The 27601-nt window shown below is 41.2% G+C and overlaps 1 protein-coding gene across 2 annotated transcripts in view; it reads left to right on the top strand.

Annotated features, from left to right (window-relative positions):
- STAP1 (signal transducing adaptor family member 1) overlaps positions 1 to 27601 on the top strand; it is an 80323-nt gene that overhangs the window by 11658 nt on the left and 41064 nt on the right. The window lies entirely within an intron of this gene.

Genomic DNA, 27601 nt, shown 5'->3' with positions numbered 1-27601 from the left:
TCCTCGCAGCCACAGGTGTGGAAGAAAATGAAGGAGGAGCTGGTGGCATGTCACGGCCCTCTTCAGAGGACAATCTCCTGACCAGCAGGTCTTTGCACCGCTGTAGACTTGTGTCCGCCGGAAACAGAGACACAACATACGCTTTAAACCGAGGATCGAGCACGGTGGCCAGAATGTATTCCTCTGACTTTAAAAGAGTGACCACCCTCGGATCCTGGCAAAGCGTACGAAAGGCTACATCCACAAGAGCTACATGCTTGGTGGAATCGCAATGGTTTACCAGCTCCTCCCTCACTTTCTCCAGCTGCTTCTGCAACAGCCTGATCAGGGGAATGACCTGACTCAAGCTGGCAGTGTCGGAACTGACTTCTCGTGTGGCAAGTTCAAATGGCTGGGGAACCTTGCACAACACGGAAATCAATCTCCACTGCGCTTGACTCAGGCGCATCCCCACTCCTTTGCCTATGTCGTAGGTGGCTGTGTAGGCCTGAATGGCCTTTTGCTGCTCCTCCATCCTCTGCAGCATATAGAGGGTGGAGTTCCAGCGCGTCACAACCTCTTGTTTGAGGTGATGGCAGGGCAGGTTCATGGTTTTTTGATGTGCCTCTAGTCTGCGGTAGGCACTGGCTGAATGCCGAAAGTGTCCAGCAATTTTGCGGGCCACCGCAAGCATCTCCTGCACACCCCTGTCACTCTTCAGGTAATGCTGCACCACCAAATTAATGGTGTGGGCAAAACATGGGACGTGCTGGAAATTGCCCATATGTAATGCCCGCACAATGTTACTGGCGTTGTCTGACACCACAAATCCCCAGGAGAGTCTAAGTGGGGTAAGCCACTGTGAGATGATTTCCCTCAGTTTCTCTAAGAGGTTGTCAGCGTTGTGCCTCTTATTAAAACCTGTGATACACAATGTTGCCTGCCTTGGCACGAGCAGCTGTTGTGGAGATGCTGCTACTGATGCAGCTGCTGCTGTTGCTGTGGAAGGCGATGCATCTACCCAGTGGGCTGTCACAGTCAAATAGTCCTTCGTTTGCCCTGAACCACTTGTCCACATGTCTGTGGTTAAGTGGACAGTGGGTACAACCGCATTTTTCAGAGCACTGAGGACACTTGTTCTTACTTCTCTGTACATCTTTGGTATCGCCTGCCTAGTGAAGTGGAATCTCGACGGGATTTGGTACCGGGGACACAATACCTCCATCAACCATCTAAATCCCACTCCACTGATGGCGGACACCGGACGCACATCTAACACCAACATTGCTGTTTTTGACGCAGTTATCCGCTTTGCCATAGGATGACTAGTGTCGTACTTGGTGCTCATGGCAAATGACTGTTGGACGGTCAATAGTTTGGTGAAAGACGTAGCGGTCTTACGACTTCCCCTCTGGGAAGATGACAGACTACCAGCAGCAACAGCAGCAGTGGCAGTAGTAGGCGTATCGCTGCAGGATTCCTCGGATGAATCCCGTATTGAAGAGGACTCTGTCTGGCTGGTGACATGGCCTGCAGGACTAAATCTAAAGGAGATCGTGGAGGAAGTTGACGAGGAGGGTGTTGGTGGTATGTATCCAACAGGACCAAGGGATTTAGGTGTCCCTGAACTGCTGACGGTCCTAGCCACAGGTCCTGAACTAAACACTGAATTATGAAGGTTCTTCAGGTGACGTATAAATGAGGATGTCCCTAGGTGGCCAAGATCCTTACCCCTGCTTATTTCAGCTTTACATAAGCTACATATGGCCATACATTTGTTGTCCGGATTCGGATAAAAATAACTCCAGACAGAAGAGGTGGATTTTTTGGTCTTCTGATCAGGCATGACGATGGGCTTTTTCATCACATGGACAACAACTGTTTCCCCCCCCTGGTGGCTCATTTATCAGCATCCTCCTCGTCAAGTTCCTTCACAACGCCAGCTACATCAATAGCCTCCTTGACACCTTGATTATCCAAATCTGGATCTACACTGTGGGTCATCCTTCCAGCATATGCAGAGGGTGTGCTGCAAATGGTGGATGGAGTCACCTCTTCCCGTACAGTGATGGGAAGGTCAGGCTTCGCAACCACCAACACCCTTGGACTCGCCTTGGGGATTTGTGATGTCATCTGTTTAGAAGGCAGAGTTGTTTGCTGTGTTGTTGCGGACAGCATAACTCTTTTACATTTTTTGTAGGGGGGGGGAGGAGGAGGGCTTAGATCCTTGGGTGAAGCTGAACCACTAGTCCTGAACACGGGCCAGGGCCTAAGCCGTTCCTTGCCACTCCGTGTCGTAAATGGCATATTGGCAAGTTTACGTTTCTCCTCAGATGTTTTCAATTTTCTTTTTTTGCTAATTTTAGTGAACTTTGGGTTTTTGGATTTTACATGCCCTCTAGGAGATTGGGCATCGCCCTTGCCAGACGACGTTGATGGCATTTCATCGTCTATGTCATGACTAGTGGCAGCAGCTTCAGCATTAGGAGGAGGAAGTGGGTGTTGATCTTTCCCTACTTTATCCTCCAAATTTTTGTACTCCATTATATGCAGCACAAGAGAGCGTACCCCTAAACCACACACACTCGGCAAAGCCTTTACAAATTATCTGCGGCACAGGAGAGTACCACTGGACTGGAGTTATACAGCAGTACCTAGTATTTTTAAAATAATTTTTTTATATTTTTTTACAATTATTTTTGGATAATTTTTTTATAATTTTTAAATTATTTTTTTTCATTTTTTTTTAATAATTTTTCATTTATTTTTTAGCAGAACATTGCACAGGACACAGGCAGCACCACTGGACTCAGCAGGACAGAGCACAGGACACAGCACCACTGGACTCAGCAGGACAGAGCACAGGACACAGCACCACTGGACTCAGCAGAACAGAGCACTGGACAAAGCACAAAAGTACCACTAATATTAAAACAAGGACAGGAGCTCCCTAACTGCAACCTCTCTCACGAGTGATCGCAGCCAGAATGAAGATGGCAGCCGCTAGTGCTGAATTTATGACATCCGAGTCTCGCGAGATCCGACGCGAGACTTGGAAGTCATAGCCTCGGTTTGGCTCCGTTTGGCGCCCGGAAGTTCCCGAACAGTGCTCGGATCCCGTCGGATCCGCACTGTTCGGATGGGCTCGGATTTCAGAAATCCGAGCCCGCTCATCTCTAATAGAAATATGCCCTTCAAAGGAAAATGGTGTCATAGTTCATATTTTGGGAAATCTGGGTGGTACTCCATACTGAGGAGCAGAAATCACACCAGGATTGTGAATGACAGGTATGGGTGGTATCCGTGAACAGCTAAAATCACATATCTTTGGAAACGGTATGTCATAATGTCATAATTCCATCATGTTTGGTATTTAAATGTACGGGAGCTTATGACCGGTTTATTGAAGAGGGAGTTATGTCGCTGGGATATATCTGTGAAAAGCTAAGACAGGTCAACACTTAGGAATAGTTTTGAACAGGCCTTAGGTGACACCCAGGGGACATCCCTGCCCCCAATTAGTATTAAACACTGCCCCTTTGAAGACTATGCTATTCCATTTTGCTTAAAAAACCTGTGTTGGGAAGGGGCAAGAGTCAGCTTCTTGGAGAATCAATCTAATTGAAGGACTGTCCATCTTTTCTGCCTGCCCCAGCATACAGATTATTATATGTAAGTGATGCTCTGTACTGTTATGCCTTTTGTATTTATACTGTTTGCCATTTTTTATTTGTATGTCAAATCTTTATCTAATTGTTTTTATTATCTGTAAGCATTGTACTTTTTGTATATTAAATCTAAAATTTAATAATTCTGTCCTTATTGTTTTAAAAGAATTCATTGCCTGTTTAGAAGAGACAGATTGCTCGACTAAGTTTACCCTTGGAATGCCAGTGTGTGATTTGTTGATACATTTGAATAACCAGCTGTGTGTGCTTGCATTTACATTTGTGTAACATTCTGGAGGTGTGAAGAGGTAACCCTTTGTGTGCTGGTGTGGGTCTTGCTAGTCTGTGAATAGCTAGAAGCCTGCGTGCCAGTGTGGGACAGTGTATTGGGGTCCTATTGCCCGTATTCAATAGGTGGTGGCAAACCTGAAGTGTCTGGGGATGTGAGCGCGCTGTGTTTGGGGGCGATTCCGTAGGTCTATAACCTGTGTGATAGGTGAGAGAGACTGCGGGCTGAAATTGTGTGTGACCTCATACAGCAAACACCCAAAAGTCACGGCAGCTGGGAGCATGTTCGTGACAATGGGTAATTCAGGAATGAGGAACTCCAGCTGCAAAAGTCAGGTTATGTGAAAACCCCAGGCCTTAAAATTACCTACTTTCAGATGATCTATCTTTCATAGCTATTCTTCTAACCCTCTGGTGCATGAACTGCTTTGGTTCATTTTGACCGATTGTGCCATTTGCAGATGCAGTCTCATATAAGCAGCCACATGTAGATAGCATAGGGGTTATCGATTCTTATGCGCATATTAAAAAATTATCCATGTACAATGTTTGCCAAGTGCACTGGAGCTAAGAAAATCACACTGAGCATAAAGCAACTTTAATGTAGGGTCATTTACAGGTCTATTTACTTATATCCAGTGGTAAGACTAATTATCTAATGCCACCCTATTTCACAGGTAGAAAATTGATCTGAAGGCAAACATGCAAACGCTGACAGTTGTCATATCAATAAATTCTCTTCATGTTTTGATCTCAAAGCAAAGCATAAATACCACGTATATTTGGCATAGGAGATTTTTATTGCAACAGATGTAAAATAATTTTGGGTTTGCTAACACATTGTTCTTGCAGTGTTGTCAGAAAAAATAAAACTTCACTGCACTAATGATTTCTGTAATTATTAATATCATGAGCTGATAACAACTATGGTTATGGCAATTTTAGTTTTACTTTATAATGCATTGTCTAATTCTTCTTGGACTTTTTGGAATTCTTAAAAATTAGTGAATAAATGCCATAAATGTTCCATTTCAAAAGAAAACAAATATTTCAGAGATTATGCGATACTTAGAGGTTTTTATAGAAATGATGGACAGGCCCAGTTGCCTAGTATTTTGGCTACCTTAACCAGAAGACAGAAGTGGGCATGGTGGCTTAGTGGTTAGCACTCCTGTCTCAGAACACTGGGTTCGTGAGTTTGAGTCCTGACATGGCCTTATCTGTGTGGAGTTTGTATGTTCTCCCCGTGTTTGCGTGGGTTTCCTCCCACACTCCAAAAACATACTAATACTTACCAACTTTTTTTCAGTTGGTGTCCGGGAGACTCTCTGTGGCAGGTAGGCGTGCGGGGGGCGGAGTTCCGAAATTGCGTCATTTTGGCCCCGCCCCACGACGCAATGACGCAAAACGCGTCATTTGACAAAGGGGGCGGGACCAAATGCCGCGATTTCTGGAGAATCGCTGCATTTTGGCCCTAATTCGGGCAGATGCGGGAGATTGCCACACTCTCCCGGGAGTCCGGGAGACCCTCCCGAAATGGGGGGGTCTCCCGGACATTCCGGGAGAGTTGGCAAGTATGAAATTGAACCTTGTCTCTCTAGGTGTGTGTATGTTAGGGAATTTAGAATGTAAGCTCCAGTGGGGCAGGGACTGATATGAGTGAGTTCTTCCAGCCCCTGTGCTCTCAAATGAATATCAATTCAAAGTTCAGATCCTTTTATATCAAAGTGAAAATCTGCAGAGAATACAGTACTAATAACTTGTATGAGTAATTCAGGAATGAGGAACTCCAGCTGCAATAGTCAGGTTATGTGAAAACCCCAGGCCTTAAAATTACCTACTTTCAAATGATCTATCTTTCACAGCTATTCTTTTAACCCTCTGGTGCATGAACTACTTTGGTTCATTTTGACCGATTGTGCCATTTGCAGATGCAGTCTCATGTAAGCAGCGACATGTAGATAGCATAGGGGTTATCGATTCTTATGTGCATACTAAAAATTATCCATGTACAATGTTTGCCAAGTGCACTGGAGCTAAAAAAAAAAAAAAAAATCACACCGAGCATAAAGCAACTTTAATATAGGGTCATTTACAGGTCTATTTACTAATATCCAGTGGTAAGACTAATTTTCTAATGCCACCCTATTGCACAGGTAGAAAATCGATCTGAAGGTAAATTTGTAGGTGTATACACATTAATCTGCATGCTCATCTGGACTTTCAATTGTTGGTAAAATTGTTGCAGAAATGATATATGCAGCAAATTTCTGTAGTATGTACCCAGCTTTATTTGTATCATATGCACAGCAAGAAGACTACTCTTTCAATATTTGGACTTGTTTGCTGTGAAGTATAGTGCATTTGAGATTAGTGTATTTGCCAACAGTCCTGACTTTCAGCACCAATAATGGGTGTGGCCGACATGAACAGGTGTGTGACTCTGTGGAATAAAAGTAAGATCAGGGCATAGTTTGGGTGGATTGTTGCAGAGTTGTAACACAACTCACTCAGTGCCTGGGATAGAAACTAACAGAATGCTGATTGGATGACAAATGTGCAAAGAAGACCTGTTTGTAACACTGGTAGGGTTGAGTATTCTAAAACTCCAAGGGTGGAATTCAATTCTGCCGTGAGTAACGCGGCGCTAAATCTATTACCATTAATACAGTAATTTTAACCCTGCTTTCTGCTCACGGCTCCTTAAGCTTCGAGCAAAAAGTCAGCGTTATAATTACCGTATTAATGGTAATTATGTGCACTATTACCGTAACGTTGGTTATAGTGCGCAGGCCACGTTACTTTTTACAGTAACGCGCCCAAATGAATTCCCCCCAAGGGTATCTGGCATGGACCAATTCTATTCTGTTAAGTGGTGAAAGAGGGGTTTAATAACTAAAATTGATTTCTGTAGATGAAATATTCTATAAGTGGTTTAGCAAAATCTATTATATTAAATGCCTCTAATTATATTGTAATGCTCTTTTTTAAAAATAGATAAAAAGTTCAAGTTCCTCTGTCATTAAAGTAACAGTGCTTGTCATGATAGTAGAAAACAAAACATGTACAGACAGAGGGGGATGGATGAGAGTGTTGGCTCTTCTCTGTAGGTCACTGGAATACAACTGATATAGGCAGACAGTAATAGAGCAGCATCTTTAGGAATATTGATGTTTATTGGTCATCAATAACTTTTAAAAAAGCTGCTACATACAAACACTCATTTAAATATAGTGTATATAGACAAAATTTATATGGGGGGCTGCTGCCTCTTATAATAAGTTTGTACACACATATTGGCAGGGCGTAATCCAGCCACCCATCACTTTAACCAGTCCAATGTGATTTACTTACCATGCATGTGAATTAGTCTGGACATTGCTCACACTGATAACATTGTAACCCCCCCCCGACACACACACACACACACACACCACACACACACACACAAACACACACCTTCCCGAACATGCACTGCCAAGTTGAGGAAGAGGCCACCCTTTTCCTCAGATCCAAGCCCAGGCAGCCCCTGACTGCGACCCACCAGCTTCAGACTGGACTCACGGGGGCAGGTATATTTTATGACACATTATATATATTATGACACAGATACACTGCAGTGATCATTTAATAAGACAGTACCTGCAGTCTGTGCAGGGATGCAGAAAGGAAAGACCAGCCACAATTACAAAGGATGAATCTCTTAACTTATATCATATTTTTCCACACCTGTTTCACAGGAGTCTCACATTACTATTCTTTGCTATTAATGTTTAGATGCTTAAAGTAGCTATATATGTTGTCCTGACCTCTCCAACATCAAATGTGCCTACAAATGAACATGTAGTAGTTGGCTGAACTAAAATACTTTGTGCTGTATTTAAAGCAGCAGTCACAGACTTAGAGTTAATCTGTAAATCACTGACCTGCTTATGCTTTTTACAGAAGCCGAAGGAACTGCACTGTGACACACCTGAGGCCCATCCTTTCTGTAGTATAACACCCGCAAATCTTTACAGTTCACCACTTTAAAACTGTTGAGATAGGTGGGAGCAGAAGGACCAATAGAAGGCTGCAAGCTCTTTGCTTGTGGCTTCTAATTGGTCTGCATGGTAGCACCCTCCTCTAAAGCATCACAAAGCACCTGGCTTTTGCCTGAGGCTTTGAGATGAACGTAATTTAGTGTGTGCTTGATATCCAAGAACTGAGCTAGAACACTTACACTTTGGCTGTAAATGTTCACAGGCCTATTCCAACCACAGCATGCATCAGAGTGAATAGGATGTCATCATCCAAGCTCTATTCATAGAGTGTACATTCCATGAAAAGTGAGCTTACAAATATAATTTGGAATGGTATATATTGAAATTGTGAAGCAAAATAGGAACCCTTAGGTTGTATGGGCTCCCAAAATGGCCTGATCAACTGTGAACAGGGGAGGGCTGGGAAATATTAATTTTAATGGGAAAAAAAAGCAGGTGGCCCAGTGACCCAGGCCAATATAGCCCACTATGGTTCTTATGAAATTTCACAGCAATTTCACTCATTTCTACCCAAATTCATCTAGACAAGTGCCTACTTCTTTGAACTATTGCAGGGGCTCAGAAAGGCTACAGAAATAGGAGTGATCTGTGAGATGTTTCTGTTTTAACCGATTTATTAATAAAAGGTGAATTCCACAACAAGGCTGTGCGGTTTGGATACAGAGAAATCCGACAGAACCAAAACGTGGGATACTGAGTTGAACTGAGACAAGACTTTATTCCACTGCCAAATTCAAATCAGACAATTAGGCAAAGTGTAATTTACGGGAAAATGTCAGATCCTGCTCATTTTGAATTCAGTTCTTTTATATATAGCCCTCCCTTCTGTTCTCAGCTGCAATTTTAGAATGTGTGGAGGTCATTTGCTGAAATTGTTTGCTCATAAAGTGGGCTATAGAGTGTTGGACAGGGTGAAAATGACAATCAATGTACTTTATATTGAAACAGGTGTGATTTTACACCACAAAACTTAACAGTTTATTTACAGATCAGTGGAATTGTGTGCTGATAAAGTAGGTGTGAGAGATTGAAGAATAGACAATCAGTGACTACTGCTAGTAAACAAATTCTCTCTTGCTTTTAAAATTCTAGTGTTTGACTGTGATGGCAATTATGTGAAGGGCAGTATTACTGAGATCTGTACTAGTAAATGGCCAAAAAAAAAGGCTGCCCTTTCACTGTGAGCTGCACTCTCAAACAAACCATCTATTTCTTGCTTTTAAAATTCAAGTGTTTGACTATGAAGGCAGCTGTGTGAGGGGCAGTATCACTGACATCTGTACCAGTAAGCATCCAAAAAAACAGGATGTTCTTTAACACTGAATCCGTCTCCATTTTCACCCATCTCTCCGTCTCATCCTTGTGTCTGTCTGTCTTCCCCTCCCTTTAGATTGTACGCTCCCTCGAGCAGGGCTCTCCTTTCTCCTGTTTCCATCACTTATAATTCTGCTCTCCAGCTACTCAGCTCACCTCCTCTCCGACCTTCTGCCCTCTGACTCCTTTCGCTTCTCTCCGCTCCTCTTCATGGCTCTTAACCTGTCATCTGCGCCCACCCTCTTGGGCTCTAGTTACCAGCCTGTATTGACTTCTTCCCACCCTGTCTCTCTCTAGCTGTGCCTTGAGCTCCCAGAGTTATAGTGCTCACTGTTACTTGTACTGTTCTGTTTCACCTTGTACTGTACCATTGTTTGTCCTTGTTCGACGCTACGGATACTTTGTGGCGCCCTATAAATAAAAATTAATAATAATAATAATAATAATAATAAAATTAACAGCACCAATTTTGTTTTTCTTACTAACTGATTTTAGAAATTTTGTAGATGTGAGGAATAAAGCAGAGGGTGAAGTCAAGTGTGACACCAAGGCATTGGGCTTGGGAGACTGAGCAAATTGTGGTTTTATTGACAGTGAGGGAGATTTGAGTGTACGTGGTGACTCTGGCGGGAGGGAAGATAGTAAGCTCTGTTTTGGACATGTTGAGCTTCAGGTAGCGTTGGGATATCCATGTGGAGATAGCAGAAAGACAGTTGGTTACACAAGATAGTACAGAAGGAGAGAGGTCAGGGGAAGAGATATAGGTTTGAGTGTTATCACCGTAGAAGTGGTATTGGAGGCCGGATGAGCGAATTAGTGCCCCAGGAGAAGAGCTGTATAATGAAAAAAGTAAAGGGCCAAAAACAGAGCCTTATGGGACCCCAAAACATTGTGGGAATGAAGGGGAGGATGTGCCAGAGATAGAAACACTAATGGAGCGGTAAGATACATAAGAAGCGAACCAGGAAAAAACTGTGTCACGAAGGCCAATAGAGTGAAATGTGTGTAGGAGAAGAGGTTGATCTACAGTGTTAAAAGCAGCAGAGAGGTTCAGGAGAATGAGTATGGAGAAATGACCATTAGAATTTGCAGTAAGTAGATCATTGGACACTGTTGTGAGAGCTGTTTCAGTGGAATGTTGGGGGCGGAAGCCTCATTGCAGAGAGTCGAGAATGGAAAGAGAGGAGAGAAAGTGAGACAGGCATTTGTGCAGTAATTGCTCAAGTAGCTTGGAGGCAAAGGGGAAGAGAGAAATAGGGCGGTATTTGTGGAGAGAGGCTGGATCGAAAGATGGTTTCTTTAGAATTGGTGAGCAGAGCGCATGTTTATAAGAGGATGAAAAAGTGCCAGACACTTTGTCTTCAGTTACTAGAGAGAATGAATTAAGGGTGGATTGCAAAGTGTAGGTAAAGGTGGATAGAGTGGGTGGAGTGAGTGGAATTTAGCATGAGGAAATAACTTGTTGAATGGTGTCGATTTTGTCTTTGAAATAGGTGGCAAAATCATGTACTGTGAGTGAGGAAGGGGAGGAGGTGCAAGTGGGCAGAGAATTAAGTTGAAGTTGGTAAAGAGGTGACGTGGGTTAGAAGACTGGATATTAGAGATTTAAAGAACGTTTGTTTGGCAATTGAAATGGCAATGCTGTAAGATAAAAGGATGAATTATAGTGGAGGAAATCGAGATAGGAACGAGATTTCCTCCAGTGGCTCTCTGCAGGAGCACTTTTGCAGTTTGTGTGGTGTGTCATGGTTGAGGTTTGGATCGTCGGATACTATATGTAGTAGCTGGAGCTGCATTATCAATGGCTGAAGTGAGTGTTTTGTTTTAGAAAGAAGCAGCCTGATTAGAACAGGGCAATGCAGTCATTGAGAAAATTGCTGTTTTAGTGAAAATGAGAAGTGAATTGGGTTAAAAGTACTAGGTTTCATTGTGTACGTGTGGATTTAGGTGCAGGGGGGAGGGCATGAGGTAAGGTGAGACTGATGGAGAGGAGGTTGTGATCAGAGTGGGAAAGCTAAATTGGAGAAACTAGAGATGGAGCAGTAGCTGGAGAAGACAAGGTCAAGGAAGTGCCCATTACAGTGGATGGGAGATGGGGTCCATTGGGAGTTAGCAAAGGAGGAAGTAAGTGAAAGAATTTTAGTGGCAGAAGAGACAGTGGGATTATCAATGGGAATGTTGAAGTTGCCTAGTATGAGTGCAGGCAGGTTAAAGGGTAGGAAATAACTGAGTCAGGCTGCAAAGTTGTCAAGGAATTGGGAAACTGGACCTGGGGGGGGCAATAAATGGCAGCAATACGAAAGGTGGAGAGGATAAAATAGATGGATAGTGTGGAATTCAAAGAAAAAGAATGAGAGGGAGGGTTTAGAGATTAGACTTGGAAGGTTGTATAATTCACCTGATGGTAACAGTTGCTTCTTTCCCTATCTCATTCACCGTGTGCTTGGTGGAAGCTACAAGTAGATCCATTTTCAAATAACTTTACTCCTGTTGTCAATCATGGATCAATCTACAGATCATGAGCATCACACTAATAGTACTGACAGTACTGGTACTTTTTACACTGTTTTAAATCTCAAAACATCAGCTGTTGAAGTAAGGATGAAGGGGAAACTTACCGATGAATGTGGTTATTTGTCTCAAATTCCATACACCACCAGCAGTGGATAGAAAAGGCTCAGACAATAGCCACTTTTTCCTAGCAGTAGTCCTTCCACTGCTATTACACATACTAGAATCCCTATGGCAAAAGCGAGTGTCTAACATGGACACGCATCTTCTGTAACTTCCACTGCACCACCTTCTCGCTCTGAGTGTAGGTCTGTCACCTCCAAAACAGCTACATTCTGTGCATGAGAAAAGACCATTGAGACTGAAGAACAAATTGGGCGTTCACAGAATCCTGAGGAGAGTTAAAGGGTTTCCATGAGTGCTATGTATAAGTCTGACATTTTAGATTCTGACACTGTAACTATGGAGCAGCCTCCTTCCAAAATTTATCAACCATTTGTAAATGTGAGTAGTAATGATGATGATTTAAGCAGAGAAATTGAGGATGCTACTTTGGAAGTTGAATGTGTTGTACTTGAACAAGATAATGAGGAGGAGGATGTTTATTGTGTCCAAGCAAGGTAGCCACCAGTGGTACCACCTCATGCCAATGATAAGGACATTGTCATGCTTAGACAAAAGACCAAAACTATCCAACTCTTTTGTGTGGAAATTTTTCTATCCCACCCCAGACAACTTTTGTCAAGACATCTGTAGCCTTTGTGTTGTCACAATAAGTAAAGGTAGGGACGTTGACTATCTAGGCACCTCCTCCCTTTAATATCATTAGAAGCCAGCTCATTCAAGTAGTTCAAATGCTGGAACATCATGTATAGTAACAAGCAATCCAGCATATGCTACATGCAGAATGGATTGATACCTTGTGTAATCAACACCTTCATCAGCAACCTCCTCATTGTTAGTACGTAGTCCATCTTCCAATTTGCAAATGCAAACTGACTCCTCTAATGCAATCCATGATTCCCCCAAAAAATCCTTGCACTGCTGGGGGTGAAGCTTCTATACAGAAGGCAAAAGAAGACTAAGTATAGTTATAAACAACAATTGTCTGTGAAACAATCGTTTGAAAGAGGAACCAAGTATGACAGCCAGCATCCTGTTGCACAGCAGATCAATAAAGTCATAACAACTATGTTAGCATTCATCATCATCAACATTTATTTGTATAGCGTCAGCAGGTTCCGTAGCGCTTTACAATTGGGAACAATCAGTAATAAAACAATACTGGGTAACACATGCATACAGAGAGGTAAGAGGGCTATGCTCGCAAGCTTACAATCTATGGGACAATGGTTTGATACACAACGGTAAGTGCTACATCATATTGATTATTTGTCCAGTTAGCATGGAAAGGTTGCAAAGTATTAAGTAGGCTGTATGATCAGTCACACCACTATGTTGGTCAGAGGGTTGTTGTCTTGTGTTAGCTGTGTAGAGGGTGGTAATAGAGTAACCTAGGAAGATTAAGAGGGTGGTAGAGGAACATTATAAGCTTTGGATGTGCATCCAATTTCCACCATGAATGCTTCAGTTTTAGCAGATTACTCAAGATCATGTGTCCATGCTACCAAATTCCATCTCAATTGCATTTCTCCAAAACAGCAATTGCTCAGCTGTACTGGAAGGTAAACAAATGTCATTCAGTATAGAAAATGCCATTGTACTGACTAATCACTTAACTACGAATATATGTACAAAGAGTACTGGTCAAACAGAAAACTACATGACCATGACAGTCCACTGGGAAGGTGTATCATCTTCAGCAGCAGTGCCTGTAGCATCATCATCATCATCTTTTTAACATAGTAGTGCTACCACACAATGCTAGGTCATTCACAGGCAAGCTACTCTGTATCACTGGTTTCACTAAGAAACATGCTGATGTCAATATGTTGGAAAAGCTCAGGAATGTCATAGCAAAATAGCTCACCCCACTAAGACTCTACTCGGCATTCCCCGATAATAGAGCGAACATTGTGCGTACATTATGACTGGGTGAATTTCAATACGTGCCATGCCTTTCACACATAATAAACAAGGTGGATCCAGAATTTCTTAAAAAATGAGAGGTCAATACAGGAGATGCTGTATGTGGCCTGTAAAATTTCTGGTCATTTTTGGCATTCAGCGACTGCATGTAGAACATTGCAACAGCTGTAAAACAAATATCATCTGCCAAGCTACCAGTTGAAGCAAGAGCTCGTAACTTGGTGGAATTCCACACTTTAAATGGTTCAACGACTGGATGACCAGCAATAAGCCACCAAGACCTAAACATCAACCAATGCGTTGAGAGGGGACATATTATCTTACTCCAGGACACTGGAGAATCCTATAGGATTTATGCAAGCTACTTAAATAATTTAAAATGGTAACAAATTTATTACGAGCCGCAGCGGTACTCACAGCCGCCGCTTTCTGAGCTCCCCTGCGTCCTGGCCATCACCTTGACGACCAGGACATCACTTCCGGGCATGACCCGACCATTGCCAAGGCAAAGGTCAGACGCTATTTACTCAGCGCCGCATCCCGGCAATGTAAGGAAGCTGGGCGCGTATGCAAAGTCTCCCCACCAGCCTGCGGGCTAAATAATTTAATTATTATAATCAGATGTGGGGGCTGTGGATACTTCAGAGCTAGGCTCTGATTGGCTGCCTTTAATACTTAAGGCAGGGAGGGCTTAGCCTCCCTGCCGATTATAGCGTCTTAGTTTTGTACTTATGCTGACCAGCTCTGGATACTCTGCTGGATTTCTGATGTGACCTTTTGCCTGTTTACTGGACCTTGCTTGATTGCCTGTGACCCTGACTACCTTGGATTCTGCTGTTCTGCTTGTGACCTTGACCTTCGGCGTGTTTTCTGACTATTCTACCTAGCAAGTGACCCATGACCTCGGCTTTCATCTGACCATCCATCACCATCTTTACTGTCTCCGAGCCTGCGCTGCGGTTAGTATAATGAACCTACACTACATTGGAGTTAAGTCCTGGGGGCATCTGAGTACCTGTGATCGCATCTAGCTCTACGGGAAAGGCGGCTGCTATAGGTGAAGACCTCTGCCTATCAGTTCTGCAGGTTCTTTATCTGACCAGACAGCCTAACAAAATTAAGCGAGTTTAGACATTGCAGATGCAAACAGCTCCTTGTGAGGAAGCTGTCGACTGAAGTTGCACATGACATGTCCTCTGCTTCAACTTCTCTTAAAAATGCAAGTGCCAGAAAAACTTCTCATTTCAAAGAGTCACACTGATGATGAGTAAACACAATGCACCAATGTGAAAGATGATTATGAAATATGGTCAGGCTGAAAAGAATTGCCCAAATATATTGACACCTCTACCACATCTCAATCTCATATACCTTATATAAGTGGAATGGTGGAGAATTACATAATGATAATGAAAAAATTAGCACCTCAAACAGTCCCTTTGAAATTTGGGAGGAAAAAAGGCAATTTGGACCTTGTTCTAACTAGCTATGGTGTACTTAAGCTGCTCACCCTCCAGTGTGTACTCAGAAAGAGTGTTTGGTACAGCCAGGAATGTTGTGAGCGATTGCCGTAGGAGGCTAGTTCCCATAAATGTTGAAAAACTGGTGTTCACCAAAATTAATTACACATTTGTATGAGGAATACCATTGTTGCCGCCAATCACAAACAGATTCTACAACGCTGTATTCCAGTGGGAAATAAATAATATTGTGTGATGATGATATCAGTGATGAGTATGATAATTAGTGTGATGACATTTTCAACCTGACGACTGTTAGTCTAAAGTCCTTTAGTAAATTGTTAAAATCCCTATCTATTTTACAGTTCAACAAGCAGCAACCATATATAATTTTGTGGGGGCCCAAACAAATCAAGAACTTCAGCCACAAAAGTGTCTTTCCCTGTCACTGAAGTGCTTGGTTTGTTAAACTTTGCATGTACTTTTTAATATACAACATAAGGAAGGGTGGAGGCCTACAATATGGGCTTTGCCCACCTTGTTCTATCTTCTTGTTTAACATGTCTATTTATGTCTTTGCTCTGCATCTAATTATCTTTTATTCCTGCCTCTCTACAATGTGTCACTGTGAAACCACGCTGTGCAAATTTTGGACTTGTGGGACTGGAACATAAAGACACTTGCGATCCATTGCCCCTTTCTGAGTACTCTGAACTGTCATCACCTCGCTGCCTTGCAGTTTATTGTCAATCGTTGCATTGGTTAACATATGTTACTGTATGACATGCATATTAATTGTTCTATAAGTTAGGCAACTTATTCTTGAATGTGGCCAGGTTGAGTGTTTAATAAAGGATAAAACAGAACAATAGATCTAGGTTAAACAACTAGCAAATGCAGATACTATTAACCTTTTCATAGTTAGCCAACAAGGTCATTGTATATTAGTACCCTGGATTAGACTCCTAGGTACCTTCCCCACAGGAAGCCATTAGTTGGACACTCAGGGTTAAGTATTATCAACCTCACACCTATCACAAGCTGTCTACCACCCCTAATCCGTCTACCATTAGCTTCATCACTGGGGGGAAAATTGAAGGGAATATATAACCTGTGTTTTTAGCAGAGATGCTCAGGCTCGGTTCCTCGAGAACCGAACACACCCGAACTTAGGGGATCCGAGTACCGAGCCGAGTCGGTTCGGTACTGTCGCGCGCCCTCGGAATTGAAAACGAGGCAAAACGTCATTGTGATGTCGGATCTCACGAGTTTTGAATTCCTTTTAAAGAGACAACATCACGGAGGATGGGAGGGAGGACGGACCCCCATTTATCTTTTCTGCCACTGCTGTGTGCCAATGTGTCCTAGATGTGCTAGGAACTGCTGTGTGTTTGTGTCATTGCTCTGTCGCTTACCATCCAGCCAGGTTGCTGCAGTATTTGTTTGAAAGTGTTTGAAAATAATATTGTGACCTGTGAGGTGGTCTAAATTGACTGAAAATTACTTGAAATTAGTGTTATTGAGGTTAATAATAATGTAGGAACAAAAAAAAAAGAGCAAAATGATGTGATTTTAGCACATTTTAGCATTTTTTCTACAAAATCCAAAACCAAAACACACAAGGGTGGTTTTGCCAAAACCAAAACCAATACACAAAGCTAATCCAGATCCAAAATAAAACCAGTTCATGTGGGTCAGTGAGCATTTAGTTTTTACACTGTATTGGTGTGTTTGTGGATTAGTGACTAGGAACTGCACGTTCGTCATATGTGTATACTATATCTGCAAAGAATTGCATCTGTCTGGTGATTTCATATCCACATACCTGTATTACGTTTTACAGAATAAACTGCATTTTGGTTGCAACAATCTGCCTATGTGATTTCAAATAACCCACTAGGAAGTGCGGTCCTCACAATCACACATGCTGTCTAATGTTGAGAATAACAAATAAGTCTGTGGTCTTTCTCCCACCATTTCACTTCTGGGTACTTAGTTCTATCTTCCTGTCTAAAATGTCTGTTGATGCCGTTGCTATCCATCTAATGAGCTTTTACTACTGCCATTGATCTACCTCTTTAGTGTGTTATACATGCTGTCTAACATTGAGAATAACAAATTGTTCCATTGTCTTTCTCCCACCCATTACATGTCTGGGTGAGGCCCACCTTGGAATATCTTGGAACTTCTTGTTACTAACACTACCATCCAGTCAGCCAGTGCTCTGCCTGTATGTTATAAAATGGTGTCCTTTACTTTATTAAACTGCCATCTTATCAGCCACTACTGTGTCACTGTTTCATAGGTATCCTATATTTTTTAAACTACCAGGTGTTTATGCTACTGCTCTGTCACTAATTTTAGCCGGTCAGCTCTCTGTAGTCTTTAAATGTTATTGATATAAATATAAATGTGAGGAACAAAAACAGCTCAAAAGTACATGATTTTACCTGTTTTTCACCATTTTTTAATGAAATCCATATCCAAAACCAAAACAAGTGAAGGAATTTCTTGCCTAAGTTCCTTAATGAATCAGGTCATATGACATTAAGTTGATCAAGTCTTATTAACAATGTTCAGAAATGAACACTGAAACAAAAGATAAGGCACATATTTCATAACCAGTGAACCATAATCACTAACGTCAAGCACATTGTAAAGTGTGTGGTGTGGTTACATCATGCTAATCTAATTATTTGTTCAGTGATCAGAAAGTACAAAGTTGCAAAAAAAATCAGGACGGCTGCCCTGGAACAAAAAAACAGCCCATGCTGAAAGCACAAGTGCTCTTCCCAAAACCAGTGCCTGGTGTGTGTTCAAGTGGTAAATAGCTAAAATTAAGGAATAAGCATTTTTTGCGCACTACTGGTCGCAGCAAGCCCTGGCAACCATAAATTGTTTGGTTATGCTGACGCTTGTAAAACTAAAAGCGCCAGCAAACCTGGTATCCAGGCCCTGCTGGGACCTGTAGTTGATACAATGTAGTTCATTGATACATTTGATAAAACATACTTTTATTCCCCAAATTTGCTGCAACCATCCAGAATATGACTGCTGATCCTTAAATCACTTTTTGTTTCATGGGGGGTGAGGGCTGCTGCACTCTTTTGATTTTTTAAAAAAATATTTATTTCTTTTATTTCTATTAAAAACTACAAAGGTCTGTGCTAATGATTTGCTCTTTTGCTCGCCTACAAATGAGCTCTAGCAAATTCACATATGCTATATTCAGTTGAATTGTTATTTTTGTTTGTTTGTTTTTACTCAATTAGGTCCACCCGAATATGGAAGCAGATTTGCACTTTCACTTAGAATTCTCAGATAATTTATCCAGTGATTGTCACGCCTAAGTGTACCTTTATATTATGCTTGATACAAAGAATTTGAAAAAAAGACTATATTATCCTAAATCTGTCAACCAAATACAGTTAAACCACGATTTTACATTTCCTAAGGAATAAGGATCAAATGGTGTAAAAATCCAGGAAAATGACAGAGCAGTCAGATTTTTTCATTAGCCAATTGGAAGGTGGCAGTTCCCAAAAGGTACTTACACTTACCTTGAGTGATGTGTGCAGCTTGTCCTTTGTGTGACTGAAAAGAACCGCAGACAGAATAAAATTCAAGATGCTTACTCTGAGAATAGTATGGTGTGAATTTTTTTTCTGTGTGTACCTTATGTAGTAGTATGATGAATACAATGGAGTCTAAGGGCAAGTGAGGGGGCACAAAAATTCCAGAGAAAATGGAAAATTGAGGTTTAACTATAAATTCATGTCTTAAAAAATGCATTTATGGTATGGAATATGTCTGCTACATAATTTTTTTTTTTTCCAAAAACAATAGTGAGTTTTGTAATTGGTTTAGGTCCTACATACCACAGTCCAACACTAGCTATAAGTACACAGTCAATTCATAATTTAAAAAATAAAAAATAAAACAAAAATGAAACAGGCCAATAATGTGAATGGACATCTGCTTAGTCCATAAAAGCATTGCTATACTTCCTTTTAGGCCCTGTATTGCACAAAAAATATAGGAAGCTATAATTATCTCAACATAGGTGAATCTAAAGACTGCGTTTTCAGAAAGCAAGTTAATTTTATGGGGGCAGTTGTGAAAAAAGAGGGCATTACAGATCAAAGGGCATGTTCTCTTATTAAAATGGATCTGTGGATAACCCTATTATCAGCAAAATTTAGACTCAGCTTAATAACTGGAAACATCTACGAGTATCATTAATGGGAAGGGTAATAATCATCAAAAACATAGTTTTTCCCAAGCTCTCATATCCTATGTTGATGCTCCCAATAGCAGTCGGTAAAAGGGATATAAAGAAGTGCAATACTCTGTTTAGCCAGTTTATATGGCAAAATAAGAAACCGAAAATAGCCAGGAAAAGGCTGATATTACCAAAAACCAAGGGAGGGCTGGGCTTCCCAGACATACAAGCGTTTAACAGATCTGCCATGTTTCGGTACATCTCAGATTGCTTATTGGGGATTGAACATTTTACCAACAAATCTCTGGAGGAAGAATGTTTCTATCCATATGCCCCGGCCGCCTTACTTCATTTACCCAGGGCAAAAATACCATCTGTAAAATTGCACAACATTCTATTCAGAGACACATACACAGCGTGGATAGCCATAAATAAAAAGTTTAAAAGTAGCCCGAGATTTTCAAAATACCTACCACTTTGGGGTAACCCAGAGTTCTCACCCTCGCTCGAAAATGAGATGTTCAGAGCTTGGAGAGAGAAAGGAATTATGGCGGTGAGAGATATCTTTGACCCAGGGGGCACGATATACTCCTTTCAGCAGCTACGAGAAAAGCTTGCCTTCCCACATAATCAGTTTTATATGTATCTACAGATCCAGCACTATGTTCTGAGCAAACAACGAGAATGGTTATTAAGTGACGATGTGGAAGGCACAGGTGATTTAGAAGCGACCTTAGTCTTTGCTAAAATAAACAGGTTTAAGATCAAATATCTGTACGCCGACCTAATTGATGGTGAACTTGATAAGGTGTGGGCCAAAACATGGGAGTCTTGGAAGCAAGACCTAATGAATCTACGACCCCCAGGAGAGATGTTAGGTTATATGAAGCATACTGTGAAAGCTCTTAGTTCTGCCAGACTCCAGGAAGTTCACATCAAAACAATTAACAGGGCATATATATCACAATCGCAGAGGCGATTTATGGTAACAACAGAAACAGGTATATGCCCGAAATGTCAGAAAGCTCAGGCCTCTCTGTTACACAACATGTGGTCATGTCCAAAGATTGCTAAGTTTTGGAATAAACTGGTAACATATATAAACTTTACCTTTAAAATACAAGTATCGGCTCACTCTGAAGTACTATTGTTCGCAGTTTTTGATTCTTGGAAAGATCAGATAGAACGTTCGCGGATTACACCGCTACTCACAATTGTGGTCACCTTGGCAAAGAAAGCCATTCTAGGCAACTGGACATCCAAAATGACCCCATCGATATTGGAGGTCACATCGGAGTTGATGGAAACATTATATTTCGACAGACGAGCCACCTTCAATGATTTAGAGAAAGGGGTGGAGCGCTTCCATGCTAAATGGGGTGCATACATAGACACATTGAAGGAATCGACTCGGCTTCATATCATGCAGGTCTTTGTGGTCTTTACTGAGAAATCTTTGAGGATGGTGGATGAGGTTAAGTTTTATCCAAAATGTGAATAATTGGCAAATGCTCAGCTAAACTGGTATTAATAGGAAGTCGTAGTATGTTTCATGAGAAACACCAGGAAAACACACTATTCAGTGACTCGGTTAGTTTCAGTCTCCTCTCTCTTCCCCTCCTCTGTCTCCTTTCTTGCCCTTTTCTCTTTTCCATTCTATTTCTGTCTCCTTTTATTTATTTATTTTTATTTTCCTCTCTCATTTATGTTTGTGATAGAAAAAGAAAAATGTTATTTGTACATTGAGAAATTATGTTGCAATTATTTGACGTGATGTAAACTTGCCTATTTCTTTGTACAATAAAAAAAGATTTACAAAAAAAAAAAAAAATGGATCTGTGGCTGTGCAGATCATGGGCATCTTTTATATTCTATTTATTTGTATTTTTATTTTTATTATTTTTATTATTTTATTTTGTTTTATTATTTTTATTTCATCTTTACTTTTATTCTTATTTTTACTTTCATTTCCATTTTCATATGCTCATTTCCTTTTACATTTGTGCTGTTGCAGGTTATATGATTTTATGGGCACTTCGCTCAGTCTTAAGTGATTTTTAATATTTTTATTGCTGACAATGGGTCATACATTTTAATTACAATAAGTTATCCTTTAGCATTTTTAATATCAATAAAGCATTTATTAGGAGAGACAACCCTAGATAATAGGACTTCCCACAAACAGCATTTTATTTAATGAAAAGAGTGTTTTATTTCATGACATGAGTTCTATCCAATAAGGAGGAATAAGGTGCTATAGAACAGCTCTCCTATCTACATGCAAACATCCTTGAAAAATTCTGTACTGAACGAAATTCATTGGAAACTGACATACCAACATACCTTACCTTTTCTGAGAGCTTCTCAGATTGTACTGTATGACAGTGCATTAAAATTGGATCTGGAGTAACCGTTTATTATAATGAGAAATAGTGAAACTTTGCCCAAATCAAGTTTTGCGCCTGAACAGGCAGTTTCATAGAGGTGCGATACAGCGATACAATCTTCTAGTTCATCTTTTACTCCATCATACAGCACAAAGTCTTTCTGTATTGGCATTTCATTAAATGTTTAATCTAAGAAAGAGCTGGGATGACAACAGTCAATTCATTCTTATGTGTGATTTAGTTGGGGTAAGAACACTTAAAGCCAAATTCTAATATTGGAATTTCAGAACATTTTATATCACTGATATAGACTAGAGATGTTCACTGACCCCCGTGTTTTGGTTTTGGATCTGGATTAACTTTGTATTTTGGTTTTGGTAAAACCGCCCTCACGTGTTTTGGTTTTGGTTTTGGATCTAAATTTTTTTAGAAAGATTGCTAAATCACATAATTTTGTTCCTACATTATTATTAACCTCAAAAACACTAATTTCAAGTCATTTGCAGTGAATTTTACCACCTCACAGGTCACAATATTATTTTCATACACTTTCGGACAAAGACTGCAGCGACCTGGCTGGATGCTAAGCGACAGAGCAACGACACAAACACACGACAGTTCATAGCACATCTAGGAAACATTGCCACACAACTTATGTAGACACAGGAATGGATATTACAACTGTAGTGGCATTAGATCTGCTTCAGACAGACTGTGACACGGAACATGTGGGCAGCATGGAATCTGTCATGTTGGAATACGCTGCATTGAACAGAGATTTAAAGCAATACATAGACGGAGTTGAGGAGACCATACTTAAGTTAAAACGTGACCCACCGGATGAGATCCCGGATTTAAGAGAGCTTGTACACGAGAGATACGCTGCGCTTCAGAAGAATAATACAGAGGAGGCGTTGAGTCAGGACGATAAATATGTCCAGTTTATAGAACAGCTAAGAGACCTGAGAAAACAAATGGGTGTGTTACCGGCCCCTGCAGACTAAGCTTTGCAAGATGAAGACAAGGAGATTGCCGTCATTCTGAGTACAGGGCTGGTACAGTGAAATGGCTAATGAAATCAGTTATGGTTCATTTGATCTCTCCACCCTTCCCTTGGATAACTGTGAGAATTCTACAGCTAATACATGGCGACGAGCGCTGCCACCCCAGAATGCGTGCATTTATCAGACCAACACCAATCCAGGGTGCCCTGGCGGGTTGGAGATGGTAAACCTAGTGAAAAACAAAGTATGTGGTCACACGTATGAGAGACAAGCAATTGAAAGGATGATTGATTCATTGATTGATCATCATCATCATCATCATTTATTTATATAGCGCCACTAATTCCGCAGCGCTGTACAGAGAACTCATTCACATCAGTCCCTGCCCCATTGGAGCTTACAGTCTAAATTCCCTAATATAGACACACACTCACACATATACATACAGACAGAGAGGTAGAGACTAGGGTCAATTTTTTGATAGCAGCCAATTAACCTACCAGTATGTTTTTTTTTTGAAGTGTGGGAGGAAACCGGAGCACCCGGAGGAAACCCATGCAAACACAGGGAGAACATACAAACTCCACACAGATAAGGCCATGGTTGGGAATCGAACTCATGACCCCAGTGCTGTGAAGCACAAGTGCTAACCACTAGGCCACTGTTGAAAACAAGCTTCAGTAGGGTAAATTCGCCTGGTGTCCAAAAATTGGCTGTGATCACTCTGACATGAGTATATCGGATCTTGTTCCAGACAATGCACTAAAAATAGTAATTGAAATTCACAGCAAATAGCAAGGTCATCACTTAGCTTCAAATCAGCCCTAATTCCCCAAAAATTATAATATAGTTAGGTACCGTTGATGTAAAGTGCAGATTACAAACACTTTGTGCAATACTGATGAAACAGCAGCAAAGTGTAAAGTAATACATATACACGTCTATTTAGACATCCATGCTTACATTACTTCTGCAAGCAAAGTTGTTCTTTGTTAATAAAACTGTTGTCTATATACCAATCAAAAAATTAAAAATAATCCTCCACCATTCTTTGGATGTTGATAGTTGATAGTAGGATCAGGTGTAGTTACAGCAGAGGTGTCACTAATTTTGGTCATTTCTTTTACAGTAGACAAGACCAGGGGATAAATGTCAAGCTGAGAGATTTCCAGAGGTTTTGAAAAGTGGAGATGTTGGCTATAGCACCCAATCAGATCCTATCTGTCATTTTGTAGAATGTATTAAATAAATGATAGCTAGAATCTGGTCTTTCAAACACACCAGAAAACTCTCAGCTTGATACTTTTACCCCCTGATGTCAAAATGTTGTGCTGAGTCATCTGCATCATCAATGGGTGTCTTTGATTTTTGCAAAGCACACAACAGTATATAGCACATGTAGGTAGCATTGGCACACAGCAGTAGCTAAAAGGAAAAGTGGTGAAAGATGGAATTGTCCTTGGGCCCTCCCACCCAGCCTAATTTTGGATCTTAAAAAGGACATGCACATTTTAACAAACCAAGCACTTCAGCGACAAGGAGTGCCACTTTTGTGGCTGATGTGCTTGGTCTGTTTGGACCCCCACAAAACAAGCTAACAATGGGCTTAAGGCACCTAAGGTAACAGTGCTGTTAATGAACTCTACTGTGGCAAGATGTTGTCATCATCCTCAGCCTTATCCTCACGCTCATCAGTGTATACATCATTCTCACACATTATTAATTTATCACTGCTGGAATCCACCATTACAGAAGTCTCTGTATTTTGATGTAATTGGTGACAAAGGCCTTCCTCATGGAAATTGTAATTCATTTTTAATGACATCATCTTTTCCACATTTTGAGGAAGTAGCCTCCTACGCCGATCACTGACAAGGTTCCCGGCTGTGCTGAAAACTCTTTCCGAGTACACACTGGAGGGTGGGCAGCTTAGGCAGTGCAAAGCGAGTTGGTACATGGGTCTTCAAATTCCCTTTTTTTCTCCCAGTATGTAAAGGGCCTTTGTGATGTGTGTATTTCTATGCTGTCATTAAAATAATCCTCCACCATCCTTTGGATGTTGATAATAGGATCAGGTGGAGTCACGGCAGAGGTGTCACATGTTTTGATAACTTCTTTTAGACCAGACGTCAAAATGTTGTGCTGAGTCATCTGCATCATCCCTGGGTCTTTTGAGAAAGCTAAGTTTTTTTCTAGCAGCAGTTGAGTGAGAAACTGAAGGAGGAGACGCCGTCGTGTCACGTAACACTTGAGCTGTCATCTTTTGCTCACCAGGAGCTCCTTGCATCTCTTCATATCTAGGTCAGTTGGAACGAAAGATAAGACATAGTTGTTAAACTTAGGATCAAGCACAGTCGCCAAAATGTAGTAATCCGATTTCAAGATTTTAATAACTCTTGGATCCAAGCAAACCAAATAAAGTACTTGATCTACAAGTCCGACATACTTAGCGGAATGGCTTTATTTAATTTCCTCCTTCAGTTTCTCAAGCTGCTTTTACAAAAGTCTAATTAAGATAATCACTTGACTCAAGCTAGCAGTATCTGAACTCACTTCACATGTGACTACTTCGAATGATTTCAGTACCTTGCACAACACGAAAAGTATTTTCCACTGCGCTTGAGTAAAATACATCCCCCCTCCTTTCCCAATGTCATGGCTTGTGGAGTAAGTATCCTCAGAAGCATATACAGGGTGGAATTCCACCTTTGTCACCACCTCTTGCTTCAGTTGGTGGCAGGGCAAATTAAATTGCTCTTGTAGCTGTTGTAATCTCCTACATGCTGTTGCCGAAATGCCGGAAATGTCCAGATATTTTACAGGCCACAGACAGCATCTCCTGCACGTCCCTGTAATTTTTTAAAAACTCTGCACCACCAAGTTTATTGTGTGGGTAAAACAGGGAATGTGATTAAATTCACCAAGCTGTAATGCTCTCACAATATTGGTGGCGATATCAAAAATGACATATCCTGAGGAGAGTCCAAGTGGGATAAGCCACGTTGCAATGACATCCCTTAGTTTTTTAACAGAATGTCAGCTGTATGCCTCTTAGTCAAGCCGGTGATACACTGAGTAGCCTGCCTCTGAAAAATGTGACGTTCTTGGGTACATGCTGCTTCTGTTCTTGCTGGTGAAAGCGAATCACCAATCCAGTGGGCTGTCACAGTTATATAATCTTTAGCTTGCCCAGTTCCGCTTGTCCACACATCTGTGGTTAAGTATACAGTGGGTATAATGGCATTTTGTAGCTCAACAATTAAATTTTTACGTACCTTCTGGTAGATGTGAGGAATAGCTTGTCTAGTGAAATGGTGTTGTGATGGAATTTGGTAAAGGGGACACAAGACCTCAAGTAACTGTCTAAAACCAGCTGCATTAATAGTGGATATTGGACGCAGATCTTACACTAGCATATTCGCCATGGCGTCTATGATCTGCTTTGCGACAGGGTGACAGCTTTCATACTTGCTTCCTATTGCAAAGGATTGATTAACAGTCAATTGTTGTAAACTACTAGTAGTCTTATTTTTGGTCTGCTTCTGGGATGAAGATCCACCTCCAGCAACAGCAGCAGCAGTGGGACTAACGCTCAAGAATTCTTCTGAGGTATCCAGGATAGTGAAGGAGTCATCTAGCCTTAGCAACTTGGATTCAGGACTAACTCCGATCACTACTGAGAATACTGATGAGGAAGGTGTTGTGAGTGTAGACTGCAGGTGTTGGGATCTAACTGAGAGAAGGGACCTAGCTGATGATGGACTGCCTGTTGCTATTATTTTAGAATAAGTTTCCGATTTTACCAACAGCTTGCCATGAACTCGCTTCAAATGACATAACATGGATGAGGTTCCTAGATGGTTAAGGTCCCTACCTCTACTGACTGTGGATTTCCAAACACTACAAATGGCTAAACAACTGTTGTCAGGATTTGGGTATAAATAATTCCACACATAAGAGGTGGATTTTTTGGTCTTATGCCCAGGCATGACAATGGCCTTCTACTTATCACGTCCAAGAACTGCTTCCACTGGTGCAGGACTTACACAAACAACATCATCCTCATCATCATCATCAACCTCATTAGTGCCCTCGTCAGATACACAAATATCCCCCTCATCCTGTTGCAATTCCAAAGTGGCATCCTCAATTATATATCACCAGCTACACTTGGGCTGCTCATGCACACATCTGCAGAAATTCTGAAAGGGGCCTTCTTTATGGGTACACTATCAGAAAGGTCAGGATTACACATAGCACTCGTGGATAGACTCTCTTCAGGTATTTGTGTTATTTCTGAATCTGAACATACGTCTTCCTGTAATGCCTTACTGTTTTCTTCCTGCTTGGCTTTTATACGTAAAAGCATTTGGTCACCACTTTTGGAGTCCAAATGACAAGGTCTTGCTTGGTCATGACTGACCTTAAAAGAAGATGCCTCAGTGACAGTTGAAGAACTAGCGCTCATAGAGAAAGGCGAAGGCCTCATTCTTTCCTTGCCACTGCGTGTGTAGAATGGCATGTTGGCAATTTTTTTTTTTATGCAGATAACTTTACCTGGATTACAGGGGTTTTTTTATTTACCAAGGTAAAAGGTGTTTTTTTTAAAAAATTTTTCCCTGACTTAAAAACACTATGCAATTTAACATGACGGCAGATGACGTAGAGGTATTACT

Source organism: Mixophyes fleayi, chromosome 1, assembly GCF_038048845.1.
Source record: "Mixophyes fleayi isolate aMixFle1 chromosome 1, aMixFle1.hap1, whole genome shotgun sequence".
In the NCBI taxonomy this organism is placed as follows: Eukaryota; Metazoa; Chordata; class Amphibia; order Anura; family Limnodynastidae; genus Mixophyes; species Mixophyes fleayi.
Note: the sequence above shows the minus strand (reverse complement) of the source record. Positions and strands in the feature narration are given on the sequence as shown.